The 26182-nt window shown below is 37.3% G+C and overlaps 1 protein-coding gene and 1 pseudogene across 2 annotated transcripts in view; one reads left to right on the top strand and one right to left on the bottom strand.

Moving 5' to 3' along the window:
• The window catches only part of Rmi1 (RecQ mediated genome instability 1), a 167533-nt gene that overhangs the window by 24666 nt on the left and 116685 nt on the right, over positions 1-26182 (bottom strand). The window lies entirely within an intron of this gene.
• On the top strand, positions 691-1009 carry LOC124964205 (cytochrome c-like; annotated as a pseudogene).

Below are 26182 nucleotides of genomic sequence, written 5' to 3'. Positions count from 1 at the left end.
CAAAGGACTTAAAATCAGCATACTACAGTGATGCAGCCACATTAATGTTCATAGCAGCTCAATTCACAATAGCTATATTGTGTAACCAAACTAGATGCCCTTCGGTTGACAAATGGATACAGAAACTGTGGTATATATGCACAATGGAATATTACTCAGCCATAAAGAAGAATAAAATTATGGCATTTGCTGGTAAATGGATGAAGTTGGAAAATATCATGCTAAGTGAAATAAGCCAAGCCCAAAAAACCAAAGGCCGAATGTTTTCTCTGATAAGAGACAGTATGCATGACAGTATACAATGAGGAAGGAGTGGGGGAAAGAGAAGAAAGAAGGAACTTTGTAGAGGAAAATGGGGTGGGAGGGGGTGGGGGACAGAAAGATAATAGAATGAAACAGACAGTATTACCATATGTATATGTATGATTACATGAATGGTGTGAATCTACATTGTATACAACCATAGAAATGAAAAGTTGTACCCCATTTGTGTACAATGGATCAAAATGCAGTCTGTAAAATTAAAAAAGATTTTAATAAAAATAAATAAATAAATAAATAAGAATAACCCATTAAAGAGGTGGGTGCCAGGGATCTCGGAATGGAGCTATCATGGCGTCGGTGGGGCTAGAACTGGTTAACCAAAACTGGGTTTCTTGAGATGGAACAGAACCCTAACTAGAATTAAAAATGGTTGATGTTGAGAAAGACAAGAAAATCTTTGTTCAGAAGAGTGCCCCCGTGCTACAGTGTGGAAAAAGGAGGCAAACACAAGACTGGGCCAAATCTCCATGGACTGTTTGGGCGGAAGACAGGTCAGGCTGTGGGATTCTCTTACACAGATGCCAACAAGAACAAAGGCATCACCTGGGTAGAGGATACACTGAGGGAGTATTGGGAGAATCCCAAAAAGTTCATCCCTGGAACAAAAATGATCTTTGCTGGCATTAAGAAGAAGGGAGAAAGGGCAGACTTCATAGCTTACCTCAAAAAAGCTACTAATGAGTAATTGCCACTGCCTTATTTATTACCAAGTAAATGTCTCATGGCTTTGTTATGTGCACCATAAGTTAAGTGATGTGATACACCAGAATTCAGATCATGAATGACTGACAAAATTATTTTTGTTGGACAGTCCCGATATAAGTAAAATTGACTTGTAGTTAAATGAATATTTTGGTTATACTCCTACTTCAGTAAATTCTATCGCTTTCCCCTTTTTAAAGTTATGGTTGGACTTAATTAGTAATATTCAGTATTTCACAAAAATGGTGAATGACATCTCAAAACTGATTTATATTTATGTTTGTATAACTAATTATGTGAATATGTTTAAATATATGGGGGAAATCCCTTCACTCTCTCAGAACCAAGCATGATTCACATGTGTTTCAATTTGTGTTTGTTAGCCTATTAAAGGCAATGGTTGAAGATTAAAAAAAAAAAAGAATAATCCATTTAAAAAAAAAAAAAACCAACAACAACAAAAAAAAGTTCTAGGAGCAATATCCAGACATCTGCGTTTTCATGAGCCCTCCCAGTGATTCTGATACAGGCTCAAGTTTGAGAATCAATGAGGTTGACTCAGCCAGGAGCATCCTATCAGTACTCACAATTCTGTATCTACAGATGGCACTTCACCCAGAAAAAAATGTATACAAAACAATCATTTTTCTAGCCTGCTTGTTGGAGCTACAAATCATAACCTAAACCAATGACTCTACATAGTTTTGTGGTGTCTCCCAGCATTGAACTCAAAGAGAAGATTCTCAAAGAATCACAAAGACAGTTGAATTTGCTCCCTCAAATGGAATACTCCTCCAGCTTTCCTGCCATTCAGAAAGAATCCTGGATCCACATATGCAATTATTTCCCTTTCTGCCTCTTGTTCCTGCATAGAATGGAATGATTTATTTATCTGGTTCTTTCAACCAATTAAGAAGACAGCTTCTAACCATGTTTCTTTCCCTTTCTCTCTATCTCTGTCTCTCTATCTATCTGTGTGTGTGTATGTGTGTGTGAACTCCTCCATTCCTTGTTTTGGAATAGAGCCCTTCTCAACCCCCCTGCCATAAATAGGCTGGAACCTTCACAGGTGAAGCTAAAGCAACAGCTCTGTGCCCTGCTGTGACAATATTACAGAAATAAATATTATCCACGTCTTTTACCCTCCCATGCATTTCCCTCTTTCTTTTTTTCATGAAAAACAATAAGAAATCCTCATTAGAATGTTTGCTGTACTTTTTAAGCTTAATAAAGCTGGCCCTAATAGGAGAACATTTGCTTCTTTGTCTTGCATATAAAATCGTGATTCATCTGTATGCGATTCCGCCTTGTTTGTTACATAGTTGCCATGACAACATTCTTCCTTTCAAGTACCAAATAAATTGTGGAACACCACATACAAACAGCATGCTTCTATAGGTAAATACTTCATTACCATCTACACAAACATTTCATTCATTGCACCCACTCTCTCCTATCTTGATAAACCCAGCTTCATTAAAATCCAATTTTTGAATTCTTTACTCCCAAGGACAAGAAGAAGAAAGCCTTGTTCCACAAGAAAAGATACAACCAAATTAAAGAGGACTGGGGTTTGAATAGTCTTAAATATTTTTCTTATTCCACAAATTTTCTGTAGGGCTGATGATATAATAGAAGTTTTAAAAATCAAACCAAGAAATTAATAACTGAAGTCTTCTCCATCCCAAACAGCAGAAATTCCTGCCTTTGATCTCTGGGAAAATTGCACAACTCCCAAACACCAACACTGGACTTTGAGAGTTTATTTCATACCAGTTTGTACCTTTGGGGGGCATTTGTGTACTTGTCTTAATAACCTTATTATCTCTAAGGTAAGGAGATGTCTGTCTCACATCGTAGGATTTGGTGACATGTATCTCCTGTGTCTTGTCCTCACCTCTCCCATGTCCTATGTCCCATTCTGCATACAAACCAGCACCATGGTTCCCAAGTGCTCAACCATGAACAGAAACATTGGAATCTAGGAGTTTTCAAGATTACAGATTTGGGGTATTGTGCCCAGGGATTATGACTCTGACTAGGTCTATAAAAGAGTAATGAAAATAGTCTTAACTCAAAGAATTCTTTGTGAGAATAACATGAGATCAAAAATGCAAGCAAAGTCTATAGCCCAGAGTTTGGCATTACAGGCCAGTTATACTTATTGGTAATAAAACATTAGTAATAATATTATGGAGGACTAGATTGGTAGGGTCTGATAAATGGGTGGTCTCTGCTTGGCAATAAAGAACTCCTCAGAATCCACACCCAAACCAGAACGTTTCTGAAAAGGAAAGAGGATGCTGTCAATAATTACATCAAAACAACAATCATAAACCAGCAGTTCCCTGGCAAAAAAGATATATTGTGTTCCTACTACTGATCCTTCTTTACACTTAATCAAATACACCTGATTAGGCTTGAGATCTGACTTCTTAACTCAGTTAACACCTGTCTTATCATCCCTTTGGCATGTTGATACAAACCTGTTATCTTGACATGAGCTTTGATACTCGAGAAAATGTATAGACCGTGACTGACATAATGCGTTAAGAGAGAACTTAATCTATAGCTTCCTAAGGTAAGGAGAACACCAGCTCTACTTTGAGTAGAGCTCTACTACTACTTCTACTTTGAGTCTAGGTTAGGAGATAACTAGCACAGTTGAAATTTATTGAAAATTGAAAATTCAGTTTTGTCTCAAGGTGAGTCCATTGAGGGAAAAGCATAGTTAGGATTCAGTAAGGATCTTGCCACAACAATTCACAACTGGTGGAAACAGTATGTACAGTGAGCATTTTTGAAGCAAGAGATTAAAAAATCTTAGAGTACTTTCTACTGACATGTGGCTAAGTCTTTTTGAAAGTTCCTATAATGAATAACCAATTCTGCCTGGACAAGTCTTTGGGAATGGTAAGATCATGCTAATGAAATTAATGGAATAGCAACATCCTGCTAATAAAGGCAATAGTTACATGTGGAAATAGTTAGTGTCAGGCCTCAGTGTCCAAACTATACAGGGAGTAGGCAGATAGTTTTGGTTCATGACCTTTCTAGAAACCAAAATGGCAACATGTATAAAAAGTCTTAAAAACATTCTCACCTTTTTACATCATAATTATATTCCCAAGAATCTAAGAAATGAGTCTGAAACAGGTACAAAAATTTGTCATTAATATGTTCATTATGATCTAAAATTATTTCATAGTGCCAAATTGGAAATAACCCAAATGTTTAATAAGAGATAAATAAATTGTGTCACATTCATATAGTAGAATTTCATGAAATCATTAAAATTTTATTTAAAAATATAATAACAATAGAATATGCCTGTACTATTTTTTAAAAACAAACTATAGATTCAAATAAAGTAAAACATTGCTGGAGGAAAAAATAACAAACTTAAATGTAACACCAAAAAGACAAATAACCCAATAAATAAATGGGTAAAGTAATTGAAGCACTTCACAGAAGAAGAAATACCAATGGTTAAGAAATATATGAAAAAATGTTCAACATCTCTAGCAATTAGAGAAATGCAAATTAAAACTACACTGAGATTCCATCTCAGTCCAGTCAGATTGACAATTATCAAGAATACAAGTAGCAATAAATGTTGGCAAGGATGTCGGGGGAAAGATTCATACATTGCTGGTGTACTGCAAATCGGTGCAACCACTCTGGAAAGAAGTATGGAGATTCCTTAGAGAATTTGGAATGGAAACACCAGTTGACCCAGTTATCCCACTCCTCGGCTTATACCCAAATGACTTAAAATCATCATACTACAGTGACACAGTCACATCAATATTTATAACAGCTCAATTCACCATAGCTGAGCTATGGAACCAACCTAGATGGACTTCAACAGATGAATGGATGAGAAAATGTGGTATATATACACAATGGAAGAATGAAGAAAAGAATGAAATTGTGGCATTTACAGGTAAAGGGATGGAGTTGGAGAATATCATGCTAAGCAAAATAAGTCAATCCCAAAAAACCAAAGGCCAAATGTTCTCTCTAATATGTGGGTGCTAACCCATAATAAGGGAGGGTAGGGAGGGGAAGTATAGAAGCTCATTGAATTAGACAAAGGAGAATAAAGGGAAGGGAGTGGGGTTGGGAATAGGAAATGTTGTCGCCCACAGCAACAATCCTGCGGTAATTTATCGGAGGTGGACTGGAACTGAACTACTTCTATTACTGAGCTGCTTCCTTGCTTGTTTGCTTGTTCTACTAATTTATAGAGGAAGAAAGGCTTTGCTTACTTTTAGTTTTAGAGGAAGAGAGGCTTTGAGAGGAAGAAAGACTTTGCTTAGAGGAAGAGAGACTTTGCTTAATTTTAGAGAATGCTACTCTTTCAGAGAGGCTACGCTTATCAAAGGTCTACTGCTTCTTAAAGGTGGGTCACTTCTTGGAGGTGCGGCATGCGGCCTACGTCCTACAACCTGTGACCCCCATGTTCTACGATCTGCGATCTGGAGGTGTCTTCTTAGCCCTTGTTCGGCAATCTATCAGAGGTGCTGCTTATCAGAGGTGCTTCCTATAGGTGTGTGTCTTATATACCTAAGGCAGCCAATCAGCTTAGGATTAAGTAGCACAGTTGGAGCATGGGCCACGGTACCAATTAAGAATGAGGAACATCTGTTGACCACTAGCGCAGAGGAGACATTAACTAATCAGGCAAAAGTAGATCATGCCGTGTTAACACTAATTATGCGCCACCTCTTGGCTCAACGCCAGCCGCCATCTTAGGGTTACCCAAACATGTCTCTGCAAGGAAAGACAGTAGAATGAATCAGATATAACTTTCACATACTCATACATGAATACACAACCAGTGTAACTCCACATCATGTACAACCATAAGAATTGGATCAAAATTGGGATGGGTTGCACTCCATGTATGTATATGTCAAAATACACGCGACTGTCATATATATCTAAAAAAAGAGAAAAAAAGAAAAAGAAATTTATCTGTAGTCTTTTTAATTTTTTTTTTTTAGTTGTAGATGGACACAATACCTTTATTTTTTATTTTTATGTGGTGCTGAGGATCAAACCCGGTGCTGCACACATGCTAGGCAGGCACTCTACCACTGAGCTACAACCCCAGCCTTCTGCAGTCTTATCAACCAAAAATAATAATAATAATAATTCACCATTCATTTTTATCATATTTTGTGATTATTTTCTCATAGTCCTTAATTTTTTCTATCAAATTTATTTTACCTCACTGATTTGTAGGGATTATCTCTATATGATGGATATGATCTTTTTAATGTACAACCTATAAATATCTCATTCAATTTTCTGACTTGTATTTAACCTTTATTTGGGATGCCTGGAAATTTTAGTTTAATGTTTTCTACTTTATTAATCTTTTGTTTCATTCTTCACATTTTCTGGTATTTGTTTAATAAACCATTCCATTCACCAAACCAAAAAAAAAAAAAAAAAAAAAAAACTTACCAAATGCACCAAAATGGTACTTCTGGGTAGTTTATTGACATTTACAATGTTCTTATTTAAACTTTTTAAAAAATATATTTTATGTCAGTGTTTTACATATATTTTAACAGAATGTATTACTTTTATCATTAGAAAATTTTGCATAAGTAATATTAAAACAAAGCAAACAGAAAAACAGGAAAACACAAAAGAAAAATTATAACTACCAATCTTTTTCAATTCTACCTCCCAGAGGTAATTGTGTTTAACCTTGTAATATATATATTTCCAGACCTGTTCTCATGTGTTCAAAAAAAGTAAAGTACCACTTTGCTACTGTGATTTAGTGTAAAGGGGGAGAAAAGCATTACAATTCCTGAGATAAACAAGTAAAAATACAGAATAACTCTCTAGCAATAGTCCCCATAGAACATTCGGGGGTGAACTTTGAGCAATGGGAAGCAAGAGATGGTGGAATCTGGGCAAGATAATCTTTATTTCTCCTTCCCATAGATTTCTCCAAAACAGTCCTGCTCCTTGCAACCTGTTTTGTATACTGAGTGGACATACCTGACAATCAACCTGCTTCATCCCTTCAGCATGTCATGAAGTAGTAATCAGACTGGTGATAAATCACTTTCTCTTGATACCTTCCCTGGGTTCACATCCCTCTTGTTTTCACCCTTGCTTCCCTCAGTTTATGAGTCTCAAATGAGTCATCAGCATTCCCCATTGCTTCATAGGGAAGCTGCCCACTGATTGTAAATTAATACGAACACAATGGAAATCAGTATGGAGGTTCCTCAAAAGACTAGGACTGGAACCACCATATGACTCAGTTCTGCCACTCCTCAGTAGTTATACCAAAGAATTAAAGTCAGCATACTGTAAAGATATATGCACACTCATGTTTATAGCAAAACAATTCCCAATAGCCAAACTCTGGAACAAGCCCAGGCATCCATCAATGGATGAACAGATGAAAAATATGTGATATATATATACACAATGGAGTTATATTCAGCCACAATAAAAAATGGAATTATGTCATTTTTAGGATAGTGGATGGAACTTGAAAACATTATGTTGAGTAAAATAAGCCAAACTCAAAGTCAAGGACAGTACGTTTTCTCTCATGTGGAAAACGGAAAAGAAAGGTGGGGAGGGCAGAAGCTCATGAAAATTGAAGAAAGATCAGTAGAGTAGGGAAAGAAACCAGGGGGAGGGAGAAAGGGAAAAAAGGAGAAATACTGGGGAACCATATTGGTCAAATTATGTTTTTATATCATGTGTATGTACACATTTATAACAACATGATGTATAATTATAATGTATCAATAAAAAATACGGGAAAAGAGAAGCCTCCCACTGTCTTTCTGCCAACTCCTCCTCCTTTTCCACTTCTTAGAAGATTCATCAGTTTTCTCTTCCCCTTGTGACTAATTTTTTAAAATTCACGTTAACAGTTTTTTCTAGTATGCATGTATGAATATGTAACAACAAATTCCACTATTATGTACAACTATAATGCACCAATAAAAATACTGGGAAAATTTTTTTCTAAATAACTTCTTGTTCAAATTTTCCTTCCTTAGAATATCTTGCCTTTATTTCTCTAATGCAATATCTTTTTAAAATCTCTCTGAGGATATTAATTACAGCCTTTATTAAGTTTTATTCTGCATTCTCCCTAGTCTATTTCCTCTGAGTTTCTTTTTTATTCTGTCTTAATATTTGTCTTTCACATTAACTATTTCACATTAAGATATTTCCTTAAAGATATAATGTATCCAATTCTGACTTTTTTTTAAAGCTGATTTGAAGGCTTCCTTTTGTGAATGATGAGACTCACCATGGAGCAGTTGGCATGGACCCAACATGCCATTGGGGAACACAAATGTCTATTTCTATAGGTCTTTTCTCTACCTAAGAGGTTAAGTCTCTACTACTTCTGCAGGGCATAAGCCTAGCTGCCAGCATCCTGGGTACCCAGCAGGTGAAGGGACCTGGGATTTCATCATTCTTCAGTTAAGTATTCTGTTTCCAACATGGCAGCTTGCCCTCAACTAACCATGCTATCTAGTCTATATCTCTCTGGATCAACAACTCCAGAGAATAAAATTCCAGTCATCTTCCAGGGCCAACCCTGGACAGAGGGAGTTGTTTAGAAGTGGGAGGTGAGGAGGGAATCTGAGGGTTCTTGATACAAACCTTTAGCAGAACACTGTTTTCAGTCTGCCACTACCCTTCTCTTCAGGGGCACCTCCCATCGTCACCCCTGAGCTGTTCTGGGAGTAGGTGGCAATTTATTTCTGGGACATCCTCTGACTTTTCCATCCACATCCAGAATTGCATTGATTTTTCTAATCCCATTATGAGTTCTTCTATAGTTTTCTTTCTCCTCTAAAAATTAAAATTTTGTCTACTTTCGCATTCCCCTACCATTATTTTAGTGGAGTTTTGAGAATTTTGGTGCTAAAGTACATGCTCCACTTTCATATTATTTTTTTTTTATTTTTACCGGCTGCATTTTGATTCATTATACACAAATGGGGTACAACTTTTCATTTCTATGGTTGTACACCATTTGTGTAATCATACATGTACACAGGGTAATAATGTCAGTCTCAGGCCACTGTCTTTCCCCCACCTCCTCCCGCCCCATTTCCCTCTACACAATCCAAAGTTCCTCCATTCTTCTCTTACCCCCCACCCCTGCCCCATTATATCCACTTTCATATTTAAAATGATATCCTGAAGTGTCTATCATCGTACTACATCTATCAACATAATCAAGTGATTTTCTAAACTACTGAGATAATTAATTATATTGATATAAATCAATGCTGGGGATCAAACCCAGGGCCTTGCGCTCAGCTACATTCCCAGTCTGATAAAATTTTTAAAAATACATGTTCAGCTATCCTTGCAATTTGGGATAACCCCTCTGCTGTGATGTATCATTTTTATTATGCATATAGATTCTATCGTATTCAGGCTTTTGGCGTCCATGAATGAAACCCATTTATTTCCATTTTTGAGTGTTGTGGTATTGAGTTTTGGTATTGAGATTCTGGTAGCTTAGTCAAACAACTTGAATAGATTTCTAACTATATCTATGTAATGAAATAATTTAAACTGCACAGAAATTATCTGTTTATGGACTGCATAAAACTGCTTGCTCCTAAGACCTCTAGATATCTATGCAGTTTTTAAGGTAAATATTTAACAAATTTAAAAAATTTTAATATATAGTATTTTTCCTAAGAAGTTATCAATTTCTCAAATAAATCTCAAAAATATGCTGAATAAAAGAAAACTTACACAAGAGAGTACACGTTATATGGTTCTATTCATATGAACTTCTAGGTAGGGAAAACAAATATGGAGGAAAAAATAGAAAAATGGTTCCCTGGGGGTGTGAATAGACAGGAAATAATTAAGAAGGTACAGGAAAGCACCCACGGTTTCCTGCCACATGGACCTCTCCATAGACAGTCCACAACATGGCTGTTTGCTTCCCTTGCAGGCACTTTAAACATCAAAAAGATCTGTGTGTGTGTGTGTGTGTGTATACGCATATATATATATATATACACACACATGTGTGTGTGTGTGTGTGTACATATATATGTCTCACACACACACACACACATCAATCTATCTCTTTTTCTTTCTCTTTCTCTCTGGTCTGTTAAGTTGGAGTCTTCCATAATGTAACCTAATCAAGGGAGTGAAAATAGATCACCTTCGCTATATTCCATTATCATATTTGTTGTTGTTGGAAGCAAGTCATAGATTCCACACAATCAAGGGGCAGGAATTATACAAGGTTAGGACTCATTGAGGGGAGTCACTTTTGTAAGCTCGAGGGCCAGTGGCCAAACAGGAGTTGGACAAAAGCGGTCAAACCAATTTTTATTGGATTTTGGCTCTGGGGAGAAATTCCAAGCCCTCCAGGGTAAAGGTCAGGGTGGAAAGTCATAGAAAATCACACATGGCCTTGACTGCCCAGGGGTATTTATAGGCTGGAATAGGCGGGGTGGGGGGGTGTCCTGCTGAGTGATAGGTGGACATAAAGGTCAGTGGAGTTTATCTGTCCACATTTGATAGGTTGCTCTGGCTTGCTGCCCACTACCTTAGTTGTTCTGCTCCCTCCCATGCAGCCGCATAAATCCAAACTAACAACTTTAGGCCATGAGTTGAAGTTAAACAAAGCCAGACACTAACAAAAATGTAAGAACAGATTTTAATCAGCAAATATACTACTTCACTAAAGAGGGTCCAGCATAGACCGAACTCAGCTTGGATTTGTACAGAGATAACTGGGAATTTTAAAGGGAGTAGAGACGGGGAAGAACGGGGACTCAGTAGTCAGGGAAGTGAAAAATTACACAGGGTTGGTCACTGTGAACACTGATTAGATTGGCTGTGTCTGTTAGCTGGCATTTATGAAAGTTAGGATTTCATCCTCCCACAGAGACTGGGAGGCAGGCATTGTCCTCCCGGACGATAACATTGTAAAGGAATGGCTTTCAGGGCCTTGAGAAAGATGTTCTTGAGTAGTGGGACAGCCCAAAGGGCAGAGGAAGCATTCACAATTGTAAGCTCTTTTTAGTAGATGCTCTAAGAAAAGGGTGGGCAGGGTTATGGTCAGGTGTCCACTAGATCAAACAAATTCTTTTGGCAGCCTTGAGCTTTCTCAGCAGGCACTCTAAGAGAGTTAAGGCGGGGTAAGATCACTGGGGAATGGAATGATGCCTTGAATGGTTAAAAATTAGGTGTCTATCTAAATCTTTTTTTTGCGGTACTGGGGTTCGAACCCAGGGCCTTGTGCTTACGCGTCAAGCACTCTACCAGCTGAGCCATCTCCCCAATCCTTATCTAAATCTTTTAATGTGGGAGAAGGCCGGAATGGAATCATGAGTGTCAAGAGTCTGTTGTTTTTAATAGGCTGAGCTTGAGGCCCCACCTAGAACAGAGCACAGTTTACCACACTAATCCCTTACTCTGACTTTTCACTACCCTATCTGTGGTGATTTCTCCTTTCTGTTCCTTCCTATTTCTTAATGGAGCTTACTTTCTGCCTTCTCTCTTTTAGCCATCTTCTTTCCACTCATTAAGATTTATGCTCTAACTCAGTAACAAATGAGAGTGAAATAAAGAGCTGGCCATTAAAACGAAAGGTAAAGAAACAAAAACCACAGCAGTCAACACAGAAACAGTTTTTATCCTGTGCCATCTTTCTCCCTACCCTATGCTTTTTCTTTAAAATGTTTTTGGAAATGTGATTGTTGAAATAATGTAAGCTTACATCTGATGGCACAGTGTCAGAAGAGCTAAAACCTGTTTGCTCAGAAAGAGTGTAACTTAGTACAGTAATCATCTCTGGACATCTTCAGTGAAGTATGCTCAGTCCCTGAGAACTGGCCATTCTAGTGCCATCAATAAAAAGAACATAATTTAATTGTAATGCTTATCTTGAGTTAAAAAGACAGCACAACAGTTTTTAAATAACGTATCTATTGGGCGTGGCAAACAAAGATCAAGGTTAAATGTGCCAAGGTTAAATCTCAGAGTTAAACTTCAAATCTGTGAAGTATGAGTTAACCGTACAGTGAAATGAAACATGTGTAACACAAATTTCTTCTCTGTGACAGTGAAGGTCACTGGATATACAAGGCCAAACTCATCAACATAGTTTTCAGTGTAGTTTGTTCTAAACCAGAACACTATTCTTGGGGCAGAAAGTTGCATATAGTCAGTATTTAAATATTTGTTTATAATAATTATGAAATAAAACCTTATATTTCCTAATAAAAATACAATTTAGCAATCATACAGATTAAAAAGCACACCTTGATGTACACATTAACTCTGTACAATAAAGTATCATTAGCACTGTTTTTTACAGAAGCAGCCAACACACTGAGGGCGTGGACTTGCTGGTGAATGGCAAACTAACATGAGACATGTGACCCTCAAGTCCCCCTAACTCCTCATCTCTCCCCAGAGTGTCATTTGCCTCCTATACTCTCGTGCATTCTCCTATATAGCTGTGGTTTAAATGTGATTTGTCCCCCAACAGTTCATGTGTTAGAGGGTTGGTCCCCTTGGGACAATGTGAAAGGTGGTAAAAACTTTAAGAGGTGAGACCTAGTGGGAAATTCTTAAGTAACTGGGGGCCCTGCCCTTCAAAGGGAATGATGGTGAGTTGTTATAAGGACAAGCCAAACCCTTGAATCACAATTTGGCTTCCTGCCTTGCCACATGATCTCTTCCTCCTGCAGGTGATCCCACCATGAGGCCATCACCTCTAAGCCCTCACCAGAGCCCAAATCAATGGGATTACCTGATCCTGAACTTTGAATCTCCAAAACTGTGAGCTAAATAAGACTCTTTTATTTGATAAATTAACCTGCCTCATGTATTTCATTATAGTAATGAAAAATAGACTAATACAGATACCAATTTCATAACTTTCCTGACTCTTTAATTTCTATACTAAGTAAGAAAAAGACCTTGAATGATCTCTAACAGCCTCTAGAGTTTTAAAAGAATATCAAAGTCACTTCCCACTGCAAAGGAATTTTCACATTAGATGCCAAGAGAATTCCTAAGAGTTCCCCTAAGAAAACTTAAAACTTTCATATTAGATGCCAAGAGAACAGTTGAGTGTGTATGTGTGTGTGTGTGTGCGCGCGCACGTATGTGTGTGTGTGTGTTAGCAAGAATGTTTAAGAAGCCCAGCAGCTGCCTGATGGAAAAATGTGTGTGGTGGAGGTGATAAATCATGTGCCATATCAAAGCACAACTAATCTCCAATTGAAACTCTTCTAGAATATTATGTTCGAACTGTTGCCTGAATGTAATCTTTCTGGCACACTTCTTTCCTGTAGCATGGCCACTCATCTATAACATGCCACACCCCAGAAAGAGGCCTCTTTCAGGAACTGACACAGTTGTTCATTATTGGTTTTATAGAAGGACTGTAAATGAACTGAACACATGGTATCAAGAACATGATAAATTTGAACATAGTAAAATTAGTAATTCATTTTGGTTAACTTCTAGCCCAGCACTGTCAATAAAAATACATTGCAATTAACTTTAATTATACATTTTATTTAACTCAGTATCTCAGAAGTATTTAAATATAAGAAAATATTAATGAGATGTTTAAAAAATTAATGAGGTATCGCACATCATTTTTGTACTGTTTGAAATCCTGTATGTATTTTACCCTCACAGCTCATCTCAACTCAGAGAAGCCATATTTCATACTCAAGAGTCACATCTGAGTCGTGGCTACCATTTTAGACAGCATGTGTCTATGCTCAAAGCCAAGAATAACCAGTGTGTGAACTACAATACCAAAACCTATTTTCCAGATAAAAGGAGAAACTGAGAAGTTAAAAAGACTTTTTCTTGCTGAGTAGAGTAAAATTTGTTTTAGTAGCAGTATTCTATAAATGCCTCAAATATCTAAATATTAAATGTAGATAGTGTATTCTGTGATCCATGTAAAATAAACAACAACAACAACAAAATTTGTATGTCTCTTTTGAAGCAAAGTCCCTGTGGCCAGGGGACAATTTAACAGGGGTGGCAGGCTAAAAGCATTGAGGAGCCGGGCAGGTCATATAAATGAGCAGGAAGTATGCTGTAAGACAACAGGTAGTGGTGTCAACTGTGCCAAACCGGAAAGTATATACTTCATCTCAACATGTTCAAATTGAAAATCTGTATAAATATCAGCTGAGTCAAAAAAAAAAAACAAGTTGTGACAGATTTGGCTTGTGGATCACCAGTCTGTACCTCCTAATTCAATGGGGTGAAAATAGAAAATGTTACAAAGGAAGGGTTTGTTTGGTCTCTGGGGGTGGGAGTTGCCTCTCTTGTTCCATTGCAAAAACATTTTCTCCTCCCAATGACAGACATTTCTGTGCTGTAAACATGCCTCCCACTTAGAGTTGTCTGCTGGAAGTTTAGTCTTTAGGATGTCCAAGAAACAGAAATACTAATGTGAACATGGTGGTGCACGCCTATAATCCCAGCTACTCAGGAGGCTGAGGTGGGAGGATTTCAAGTTGGAGGCCAGCCTGGGCAACTTAGCGAGACCCTGGGGATGTAACTCAATGGTAAAGCACCCCTGGGTCAGTATAAAGGAAAAAAAAAAAAAAAAAAAAAAAAAAAAAAGGAGGAGGAGGAGGAGGAGAAAGAAAAGGAAAACTATCAGGCATAAATCCACCACTGCAGTGTGCACAGTTCGCTTTAAGAATATAAGCCTGACTTGGTCACTGCTATGAAGCCAAGAGCAGCTTGAGAGTTCGTCCCTGTCATTCTGTCCCTGATGACCAGCCAGGCAGCACTCAGCTGCACAGGGCACTATTTCAGACAATAAATCCTGCTATGGTTTGAATACCCTGGTCAAAATGCATGTTAAAATTTTATCCCCAGACAAATGGATAAAGGAAATGTGGTATATATACACAATGGAGTTCTAGTCGATCATAAGGAAGAATGAAATCATGGCATTTGCTGGTAAATGGATGGAACTGGAGACTTTGATGTTAAGTGAAATAAGCCAGACTCAGAAAGTCAAGAGTCAGATGTTTTCTCTCATATGCAAAAGATTGAAAGAAATAAGGAAATTAAAAAGTGGGCACTTAAATAAATTAAAAAAAAAATGGGGAGGGACTTCCATGAAAATAGAAGGGAGATCAATGGAGCAGAGGAAGGGGATTGAAAGGAAGGGAGGCGGGATGAGAAAAGGGAGGAACTGCTGAATGAAATTGACCAATTATTCCATGTGTATATATGAATAGACCACAGTGAATTCCGCCTTTATGTCTATATATAAAACACTTACTTAAAAAAAATAAATAAATAGAAGAAAAACCAATAGAGTAGAGGAAGAGGAACAAGGGGAGGGAGACAGGGAGAGAAAGCAGAAATACTAGGGATGGAAATAGAGCAAATTATATTCCATGCATGAATGAATATGTCAAAATGAACCCCACTGATTTGTACGACTATAATGCACAAATAAAAACATTTTTTAAAATGTATCCCCATTGCAAGGTATTAAAAGGGTAGAAACTTAATCCAACCACAGTATTGGAGGTGAGACCTTTGGGACACAATTAAGATTAAATGAGGCTGGAAGGGTGGGGCCCTAACCCAATAGGACTATGGCTTTATAGGAAAAGGAAGAGAGGCCTGAGTTAGGACATTCTGTCTTTCCTTGTGATACCTTGTACTGCCCTGGGATTCTGTAGTCCTGCCAGCCCAGAAGGCTTTCACCAGATGTGAACCATTGACTTTGGACCTCCAGAATCATAAGTTGAATAAAACTTTATTCTTTAAAAATTATCCAGTTTGTGGAATTCAGTTATAGCAATAACAGACTAAAGTTCTATATCTACTTTCAATCTATCTCAAATAAGAACCACTCTTTTAAAAGGAAGAAATATTTCACACACAAATATTCTAAATATTCTAAAACTTCTTAAGAACATGTGATAAAGTTTGCATTTTAACAGTTATATTTGCATCTTAGATGACTACCAAGCAAGCAATCAAAATAAACTTTTAAGAGCACAAATATATAACTATAATAGAGGTATCCTCAATAAGAGAATGTGACTCACTATACCATTCTCTGTTCATGAGATCACCCCTTTTTTTGGAGTAACTCTAATCTGGAGGTTGTTATCATCCTAATTTAGGAAAATTAGGAGAGAATAGTTTGGACATCATTAGATTCTTTCCTTTCAGGGAGTGTATTAGTCAACTAAGGATGCAAAAATAAAACAAGACAGGGTAGCTAAATAACAGAAATTTATTTTCTCCCACTTCTGGAAGCTGGAAGTCTAAATCAAGGAGGAGGGTGAGCTTCTCCCGAGGCCTCTCTTTGTTTGTAGATGGTTGCCCAAATGCTGTCTCTTCACATAGTCATCCCTCTGTGCAAGTGTGCCCCTGGTGTCTTTCTCTTCTTCTAAGGACACCTGTAATACTGGATTAGAACCCCACTCTAATAGCCTCACTTTAACCTAATTACCTCTATAAACATCCTATCTCTAAATAAAGTCACATTCTGAGATACTAGGAATTAAGGTTTCAACATATGAATTTGGGAGAAACACAATTCAGTCCATAACAGGAAATAACATTTCTTGATAACAAAAATAACTAATATTTGTTGAGTAATTCTTATGTGCTATTAATCATAGTAATCACGATACATGTCTTAATTCATTTCCTCATCATAATGAGTTACGTTTTTAAATCCCCAATCTGCAGATGCAAAGATTGCGGGAGAAAGAGCATGAGTAACTTATCCAAAGTCTCACCGCTGGTAAGTGGCAGAGCAAGGATATGAGTGCAGACAGCTTGGCTATAGAAATCCAGCACTTACCAACTTTATAGCAGAGAGACAAGAATGCTTCTTCAGCAAAGAATCACCTACTCCAAATTGGTTAACAGTGGTTCAGTATTCTGTCCCCCAAACCTTAGCTAATATTGGAAGCCCTAACTTCCAATATTACTGTATTTGGAGAAAGGCCTCTAAAGAGATAATTAAGTTAAATGAGGTCTTAAGGATGGGACCATAATCTAGTAAGACTGGTGTCCTTATAAGGGAAGTGACACCAAGAATTCAAGAGCACAGAGGAAAGGCCATGTGAGACCACCAAGAGAAGATAGGCTGTCTGGAAGCCAAAGAGAGGAGCTTTAGGATAAATTAAACTTACTAGCCCCTTGATCTTGAACTTCAGCCTCTATAACTATGAGAAAATTAATTCCTTTTTTTTAAACAACCCAAGATATAGCATTTTGTTACAGCAGCCCAAACAGACTGTGTTAATTTCTTTGTCAAGAGCTAATGTGAGAAGTTCTCTGATTGCTACAGTCAACCTAAAAGATTTTGATAACAAGAGATTGTCACGTCAGTAAAAAGTCTCTGAGAAATGGCTTTCTCAAGATGCTGGACCATGAAGTTAAAAACATTGTACAGGGACCCTGAGTTCTGCTTTCCATACCCAGATGATGATTTGGACTTCTAGATTCTGGATTTGGATTAAGGGATAGGAGAAATTAATATTAGCAAATTTAATGAAAATAAAAGTGCATAGATTGGGAGTATAGGCTTTAAGGATAAAAAAGCAGTGGCAAAATAAGTACTGAGTTTCTCAATCTTGGTAAGACTTTATCTCACAGGAACCATACCCCTAACCTCCCTATGCTTCTAACACCCCATCCTATCAGGAACCCAAGCCTCACAGGAAGTCATATGGAGATGGATTTCATTTGATCTCACCTGATGTGATGACTTCAGTTTTAATCTAATTTATACTCCTTGGTAAGTTAGACATTTACTCTAAAACTTTAAATGCTTATGGATGTGTAGTCTCTTCTGACCCATAGAAACCCACATGACACTGTATAGAATTGAACTGTGTTTTTGTGTGTAAAAGACAGGCATAGCAATTGTTAAGAAGTAACGGACAGCCAGGCATGGTTGGTGAACACTTATAATCCCAGCAATGTGAGAGGCTGAAGCAGGAGGATTCCAAGTTCAAAGTCAGCCTCAGCAATTTAGCAAAACCCTAAGCAACTTAACAAGACTCTGTCTCAAAGTAGAAAATAAAAAGGGCTGGAGATGTGGAGATAGGGCTCAGTCCTTAAGGGACCCTGAGTTCAATCCCTGGTACCATAAAAAAAAAAAGGTAACTGATAAATGTTGAAAAATAAAAATTAATACAAAGTTGCACAATATGTTGTAATACAAAACTACAATATATGTTGTCTCCTATAAATTTAGTTTCTTCCTTATTTTGACAGATTTTTATCAAAGGCATGTGATACTTTTGTTTAAACAAGCTAGTAACCTGACAATTGCAAGAATAAATAAACCAGAGTCGGACTCAGGGTAGACTAAGACTACAGCCTTAAGAAAGACAGCATTCATTCATTACATTTATTTAGCAAAATTAATTATCAGTCTGCTAAGTGGTTCTGCGCTGGGTACAGCCAGGCTCAGTTGAATAAGCAATGGAAGGTGAGAAAAACCAAAAAGAAAAGAAAGTGAGTTCCTAAGATGAGAGTACAGGCAGCAAGTCCTAGGAGTCACAAAAGCAGCTTCAGAGCAAGGTACTTAAAAAGAAGTCCATGCAAATTTTTTAGAGCACAGAAATTAAGAGAGGGCAGACAGACCTGCAGAACTCAGAAAACAATGTGATACTCTTAGGGAGAAAATCAGTCCAAACAAAAAAATAAAAATGGACTGGGACCTAAATAACCCTCCAAGTTTGAAACTTTTTTCCAAATTGTGGGCAAAAAAGGCTTGACGTACCTACTTTGTGGTTCACATTTAGTTAATTACCCTGGAGATTTTTGTGAAACGTTCTATAGGTTTCTTTCAATTTCTTTGTGTATATCCATTTGTTTTGAGCAAAGCAGTGAGTTGCTATTATTTAAATAATAATACATTCATATTTTAAAATAACTAAGAGAAAATTTCAAATATTTCATCAGAAGAAATAACAGAAAAGTGAGGTGAGAATATGTTAAAGGGGAATGAAGGGAAATGAGGGGAGATAATAAAAGGAAAGAGAGTGGAATGAATCTGACATAACTTTTCTTTATACATATACGAATATACCACAGTGAATCTCACCATCATGTACATGCACAGGAAATTAATTTTAAAAGAACTATGGGTAAATGGCAGAAAGATCAATAGAGGGAAGGAAACAGAGAGGTGGGGGAGAAAAGGGAAAGGAGAGGGCTGGGGATATAGCTCAGTTGGTAGAGTGTTTGCCTTGTGAGCACAAGGCCCTGGGTTCAATCCCCAGCACCGCAAAAAGAAAAAAAAAAAAAAAGGGAAAGGAGAGAAACTGGGGACTGAATTAGAACAAGATATATTCCATGCTTTTATAATTATGTCAAAATGGATTCTACTCTCATGCATAACTAAAAAGAACCAATTAAAATAAAACAAAATAAAATATGGCTGGCCACATTAAAAAATAAATAAATAAAAATAAACAGCTTAATAGTGCCACATTAGGCATATTTATCAAAATGTCAACTTGTACTCCATAAATGTAGACATTTATAATTTTTCAATCAAAAATAATATTAAGAATAAAATTTTTAAATGATCATCTTAAAAAATAATACTTTGCTACCCTTTAATATTCCTTGTAACCCCAAAGAATACTGTGTTGTAAAGAAAATATGTAAATCCAAGTGTGTCTTATGATCTTCCACACTTCTAGTCTGTGTAAGAATTGGCAATTGACTGGGTGGTATTAGTGTGCATGTAACAAAAATATAAACTATAATCAGGAAGACATGCATTGTGTCACTGTAGACAGAAAAAATAATGTTTTGTATGATGCTGATCAGTCATGAGTCACTGAGTACACCTGGGAAGATAATAAGTTTGGGGAAGTAAGAAATCACTCAGGGGGAAAAACTGCTTCTGCCTTGGTCTGGCTAATTGATTTGCTTGAATGGCAGGCACACTACTCAGCCCAGGAGTCCACAGCTGTGCGTGCCTCAATCTACCTCCTGAGTATGCAGCAAATGACCACAAAGCTGGTTGACATCAGGGACTGGTCAAGAAAACAAGTTCTGGGGCCTCTGGGACCAGCACTCAGTTCAATGTCTCCATTCCCCAAAGTTCAAGTCTGGCAAGCACAATACAATCTGAAACTAAATTATGGCCCTAGAGAAGGCCCTAAAGTTGACATAGTGGGGAAGGACTCAGATTGACCTGCAGAACAGTAGAACTAACAAGAGATACAATAGGAGTCTGATAGCTCCCTCTGTAGAAGAGTAGGTTTACATATTTCTAAAAGGACAGAAGAAATATTTATTTAATCAGCTTTCCCACAGCCAGTGGATTTTTGGTGGTGGCGGTTGGTTTGGGTTGAGTTTTTGCATTTTTGGACACAACAAAAAATACCTCACCTTCATATCAGTAATGGAAAATTTTAAATGAACAGAGGAAACAAAGAAGCAGGGTGTAAGAGTCTTGCCCTCCCTTTAGCCCCTGCCACCCGCCCCAACACAACACTGAGACTCACAGCTACATATCAATCAGCATTAAACTTCTTACAGGGATATGTCCATTCAATGGAGTCATATTCTAAAAGTCACATAACTTTAATTTTATGCATTTAAGAGAGGCCTGGGGAAGTGGTGATGTGGGCTGAGGAAAGGAACTCTTGAGGATTGGAGAAACCTCCAGGGGAATCCCTGAAAGAGATCTATGTTGAAGCTCAGAGTCTGAAAGTGGTGTGGGGAGGGAACTTTCTGAAGCTTAAAAAGGCAAGATCAACTCCCAGGGACAGAGCGCATTGGAAAATCAATAGACAGAGCTAGAGTAGACTAAAATACACAAAAAATGGCAAGAGTTAGCTAAGAACTAAGAGAATGGTCTCCAAGAACCAGGAACAATTTCATCATGATGCATGTTATGGTTTGGATCTGAAATGTCCCCCAGAAGCTCATGTGTTGAATGCTTGATCTCCCCTGCAGCAGCGTTTAGAGTGTCGAAAGGTGATTAGATCTTAGGGCCCTGGGTTAATCCAGTGATGAATTCAGAGCTGAATGGGTCTGGGGAGGAGCCTTGTCATAAAAGTGAGCTCTCTCTGCTTCCTGGCTGCCATGAGTTCAGCAGCTTTCTTCCACCACTCGCTTCTGCCATGATATTCTGCCTACCTGAAGGCAGCAAAACCACAAGACCATGAGACCAAGGACTGAAACTGAAATCATGAGCCAAATAAACCTTTCCTGGCATTGATTTCCTGAACAAGACCCCTGAAGTTCAAGAAATAAAACCAAGAATCAATAAATGGGATGCCATCAAATTAAAAAGCCTCTGCATATCGAAAGAAACAAGAGCATGAAGAGAGAGCCTTCCAAATGGGAGAAATCTTTCAAGCTACTCCACAATAGGGGATTAATAAACCAACCATCTTATTATAGGACCCCTAGTAATCATCTGGTAAATTTTTCACCTCTACCACTCCCAACAAAATGCTAGCATGCTGTGGTAAACTGCAAATACTTTACTTGTCCCCATTTACACATCCACATCGGTTGCATAATGATGTTAATATACTTACTACTGAACTATACACTTAGACATGGTTAAGATGATCAATTTTGTACATATATTTTACCACAATATTTTAAAAGAAGCTTCTTGATACAAATACCATACTCTTTCTACCCGGTCTCACCCAAACTTGAACTTATAACATGAAGCTTTTGTTCTGAATTCTTTATAAGAAATTTTAACTCTGATACCAATTTCTAGATTTAAATAGAAAAAGGGAAGGGAGTTACCTAAAATCAACCTTTATCATTTATAGACTAACTTGATGGCAAGAAAGTAAAACAATTCTAGAAGCTTCCTCCACCCTCTTAGCTGAGTTCTACGAGATCTTCAAAGAAGAATTAACACCAATACTCCTCAAATTATTCCATGAAATAGAAAAGAAGGGAACCCTTCCAAATTTATTCTATGAGGTTAGTATCACCCTGATACCAAAACAGGACAAACACACATCAAGGAAAGAAAACTTCAGACAATATCCCTGATGAACATAGATGTAAAAATTCTCAATAAAATTCTGGCAAATTGCATACAAAAACATTAAAAAGATAGTGTGCCATGATCAAATGGGGTTCTTCCCAAGGATGCAAAGTTGATTCAACACATGGAAATCAATCAACATAATTCATCACATCAATAGACTTAAAGATAAGAATCATAGGATCATCTCAATAGATGCAGAAAAAGCATTTGACAAAACACAGCACCCCTTCAAGATCAAAACACTAGAAAAACTAGGGATACTAGGAACATACCTCAACATTGTAGAAGACATCTATGCTAAACCCAAGGCCAACACCATTCTAAATGGAGAAAAATTGAAAGCATTCCCTCTAAAAACTGGAACAAGACAAAGATGTCCTCTTTCATCACTTCTATTCAACATAGTCCTGGAAACTCTAGCCAGAGCAATTAGACTAGAGAAAGAAATTAAAGGGATATGATTAGGAAAAGAAGAACTCAAACTATCACTATTTGCTGATGACATGATTCCTTATTTAGAAGATCCAAAAAAATTCACCAGAAAACTTCTAGAACTAATAAGTGAATTTAGCAAAGTAGCAGGATATAAAATCAACACGCATAAATCAAATATATTCCTATACATCAGTGATGAATATACTGAAAGAGAAATTAAGAAAACTATCCCATTCACAATAGTCTCAAAAAAAAATAAAATAAAATACTTGGGAATCAATCTAACAAAAAAGGTGAAAGAGCTCTACAATGACAACTACAGAACACTAAAAATAGAAATTGAAGAAGATCTTAGAAGATGTAAAGATCTTCCATGTTCCTGGATAAGCAGGACAATTAATATTGTCAAAATGGTCACACTACCAAAACTTTACACAGGTTTAATGCAATTACTATTAAAATCCCAATGACGTTCTTCATAGATCTAGCAAAAGCAATCATGAAATTCATTTGGAAAAATAAGAGACCCGGAATAGCCAAAGCAATCCTTAGCAAGAAGAGTGAAGCAGGAGACATCACAATACCAGACCTTAAACTACACTACAGAGCCATAGTAACAAAAATGGCATAGTATGGGCACCAAAATAGACAGGTAGATCAATGGTACAGAATAGAAGACCAGAGACAAACCCATATAAATACAGTTATCTCATAGACCCCAACAAAATTCACTGGAGAAAAGACAACCTCTTCAACAAATGGTGCTAGGAAAATTTGAAATCCACATGTAACAAAATGAAATTAAACCCCTATCTCTTGGCCTGCATAAAACTCAACTCAACATGGATCAAAGACTTAGGCACTAGAACAGAGACCCTGCACCTAACAGAAGAAAAAGTAGGCCCAAATCTTCACCATGTCAGCCTAGGATCTGACTTCCTTAACAAGACTCCTAAAGAATATGAAGTAAAATCAAGAATCAACAAATAGGATGAAGTCAAACTAAAAAGCTTCTTCTCAAAAAAGGAAACAATCAATAACGTGAAGAGAAAACCTACAGAATGGAAGAAAATCTTTACCACATGCACTCAAACAGAGCATTAATCTCAGGATATATAGAGTCCAAAAAACTTAACACCAACAAACAAATAACCCAGTCAACATATGGGCTAAGGAACTGAACAGACACTTTACAGAAGAAATACAATTGATCAACAAATATATGAAAAAAGAATCTTCAACATCTCTAGAAATTAGAGAAATACAAATCAAAACTACTCTAAGATTTCATCTCACTCCAGTCAGAATGGCAACTATCAGGAATACAAGCAACAATAAATGTTAGCTAGGATGTGGGGTAAAAGATATACTCATACATTGCGGGTGGGACTGCAAATTGGTGCAACCATTATGGAAAGCAGTATGGAGATTCCTCAGCAAATTGGAATGGAATCACCATTTGACTTATCATTTACTCAGCCTTAAAGAAGAATGAAATTATGGCATTTGCTGGTAATGGATAGAGCTGGAGAATACTATGCTAAGCAAATTAAGCCAATCCCAAAAACCAAAGGCCGAATGTTTTCTCTGATATGTGGATGCTAACTCACAATGGTGGTGTGGGGGTCACTAGGGAAGAATAGAGTTACTTTGGATTATGGTAGAGGGGAGTGAAGGGAGGGGAGGGGGGAGGGGGTAGGAAGGACAGCAGAATGAATTGGACATTATTACCCAATATACATATATGACTATACAACTGGTGTGATTCCACATCATGTACAACCAGAAGAATGAGAAATTATACTCCATTTATATATAATGTGTCAAAATGCATTCTACTATCATATATAACTAATTAGAACAAAATTTTTTTTAAAAAGTAACTTGATGTCAACCAGTGATTTCTCTATTCTGTCTCCTTCATCTTACCAGGAAGGTAACTTTGAAATGACCCATCTGCTCTTTTTTCTTATTTCTGCTTTCTGCAGTCTTTCTCTGTCTACTAAGCCAATCTCTAATGCTCAATTCATCAAAAAATTTTTCTCTTTTTTTGAATGGCTTGCCTGATTCTAGAATCACAGAATAAAAGTCACGTAAGATCTTTAAACTCAATTGTTAAAGTTTCATCCTTCAACAGTTTTTACCTTTCAAAATATAAATCTCAGCCTCTCTCCTGTTGCTTCTGTGCTCTCTCACCCCAGCATCTCCCACCCGCTGCTCAGATTTGGAAGAGGAGGGGGAAGACAAACAGAGGAAATTGTCCTATGGACAAAGCCCTAGTTTTCTTTTGGGGGTAGATGGAAACTATGCTTCCATGTGCATAAATATAGTCATTATACAACCTGGCTGAAAGGTCTAATTCTGGGAAAAGAGACAGGTATAGGGAAATAGATGGAAATATTTAAGCTTCATGGTTCTTGGGAAATAACTTTCAGATGAGATTTATATTTAAACTGTACCAATTCTATTTCCCAGAAAGTGTAGTTCTTAAAATTAAAGTCCAAATGAGTTTGATTAAAGGTTTTTTTCAATGGTACAGAGGTTGACATTTCTCATCTCACCCAGAAGAAAATGAATAGTGAAGCTGTCTCCCTTCAAGCAAACAAGGATTTCTGGCGCTCGTTCAATTGAATTCTCTCCCTCTGATTGCAGCAACACACAATCTCCTTTCTGTACCCAAAGTGACAGGAAAACCTCTTTCTCTGACACACCCAAAGGACTTAAGAGAAAGTTTTTTCAACACTTAACCTGCTAGAGGAGAAGCCAGCTGCCTTGCAATGCTTTGCAGGAAATATTGGCTTAAGAAAAAAACAAAACACATTTTTCAGATTGGGATTGTATCTTGATGGGCAAGCATTTGGCATAACATGCATGAGACCCTTGATGTAATCCCCAGCACTGCAAACAAAAATTTTAATAAATAAAATAAATGGTTTTAATTTCATGTAAAATGGCAGCTATCTCATTTTATTATCTTTATTGTTTGTTGTTGTTGAGACAGGGTTTCACTATGCTTTCCAGGCTGGTCTCAAACTCTGGGCTAAATTTTAAAAAAATTTTTTGTAGTTGTATATGAATAGAATGCCTTTATTTTGTTTATTTTTATGTGGTGCTAAGGATGGAACCCAATGCCTCACACGTGCTAGGCAAGAACTCTGCCACTGAGCTACAGCCCCAGCCCAAACTCTGGGCTAAATTGATCCTCCCATCTCAGCCTCTCAAGTAGCTGGGTCTACAGATATAACACAATGCCCAGCTACTTATCTCATTATATTAAAGTAATTCCTCAGGAAATGACATCTGCCACTTCTCCCACTATTTTCTCTCCAAATTTCATTCCCCTCTTCTTCCTGTACACTCCAGTTATTGTGAATGGCTAATGCCCCTTAAACTAGAATGAATCAATCTATGTGTCACCAATAGATTGCAGCCTCGAAAAATACTGAGCCTCTTCCATCTCAGTGACCAAGAATAGCTCAGGCTGCCTCTGGCTGTGAACAGCTGTCAGTAGATACAGGTGCCTCATAATTGTTGCCCCTTTTTTCAAGAGCCATCACTTCTAAAAGTTGGGAAGCACTACCTTTTATATGCTGTTTCTGGACTGAACTGTCAATTCTGTCTGGAAAACCTTTTATCTGTTTGATTCATACC

The sequence above is a fragment of the Sciurus carolinensis genome, chromosome 14 (genome assembly GCF_902686445.1).
Source record: "Sciurus carolinensis chromosome 14, mSciCar1.2, whole genome shotgun sequence".
In the NCBI taxonomy this organism is placed as follows: Eukaryota; Metazoa; Chordata; class Mammalia; order Rodentia; family Sciuridae; genus Sciurus; species Sciurus carolinensis.
This window is presented reverse-complemented; position numbering and strand designations above follow the sequence as displayed.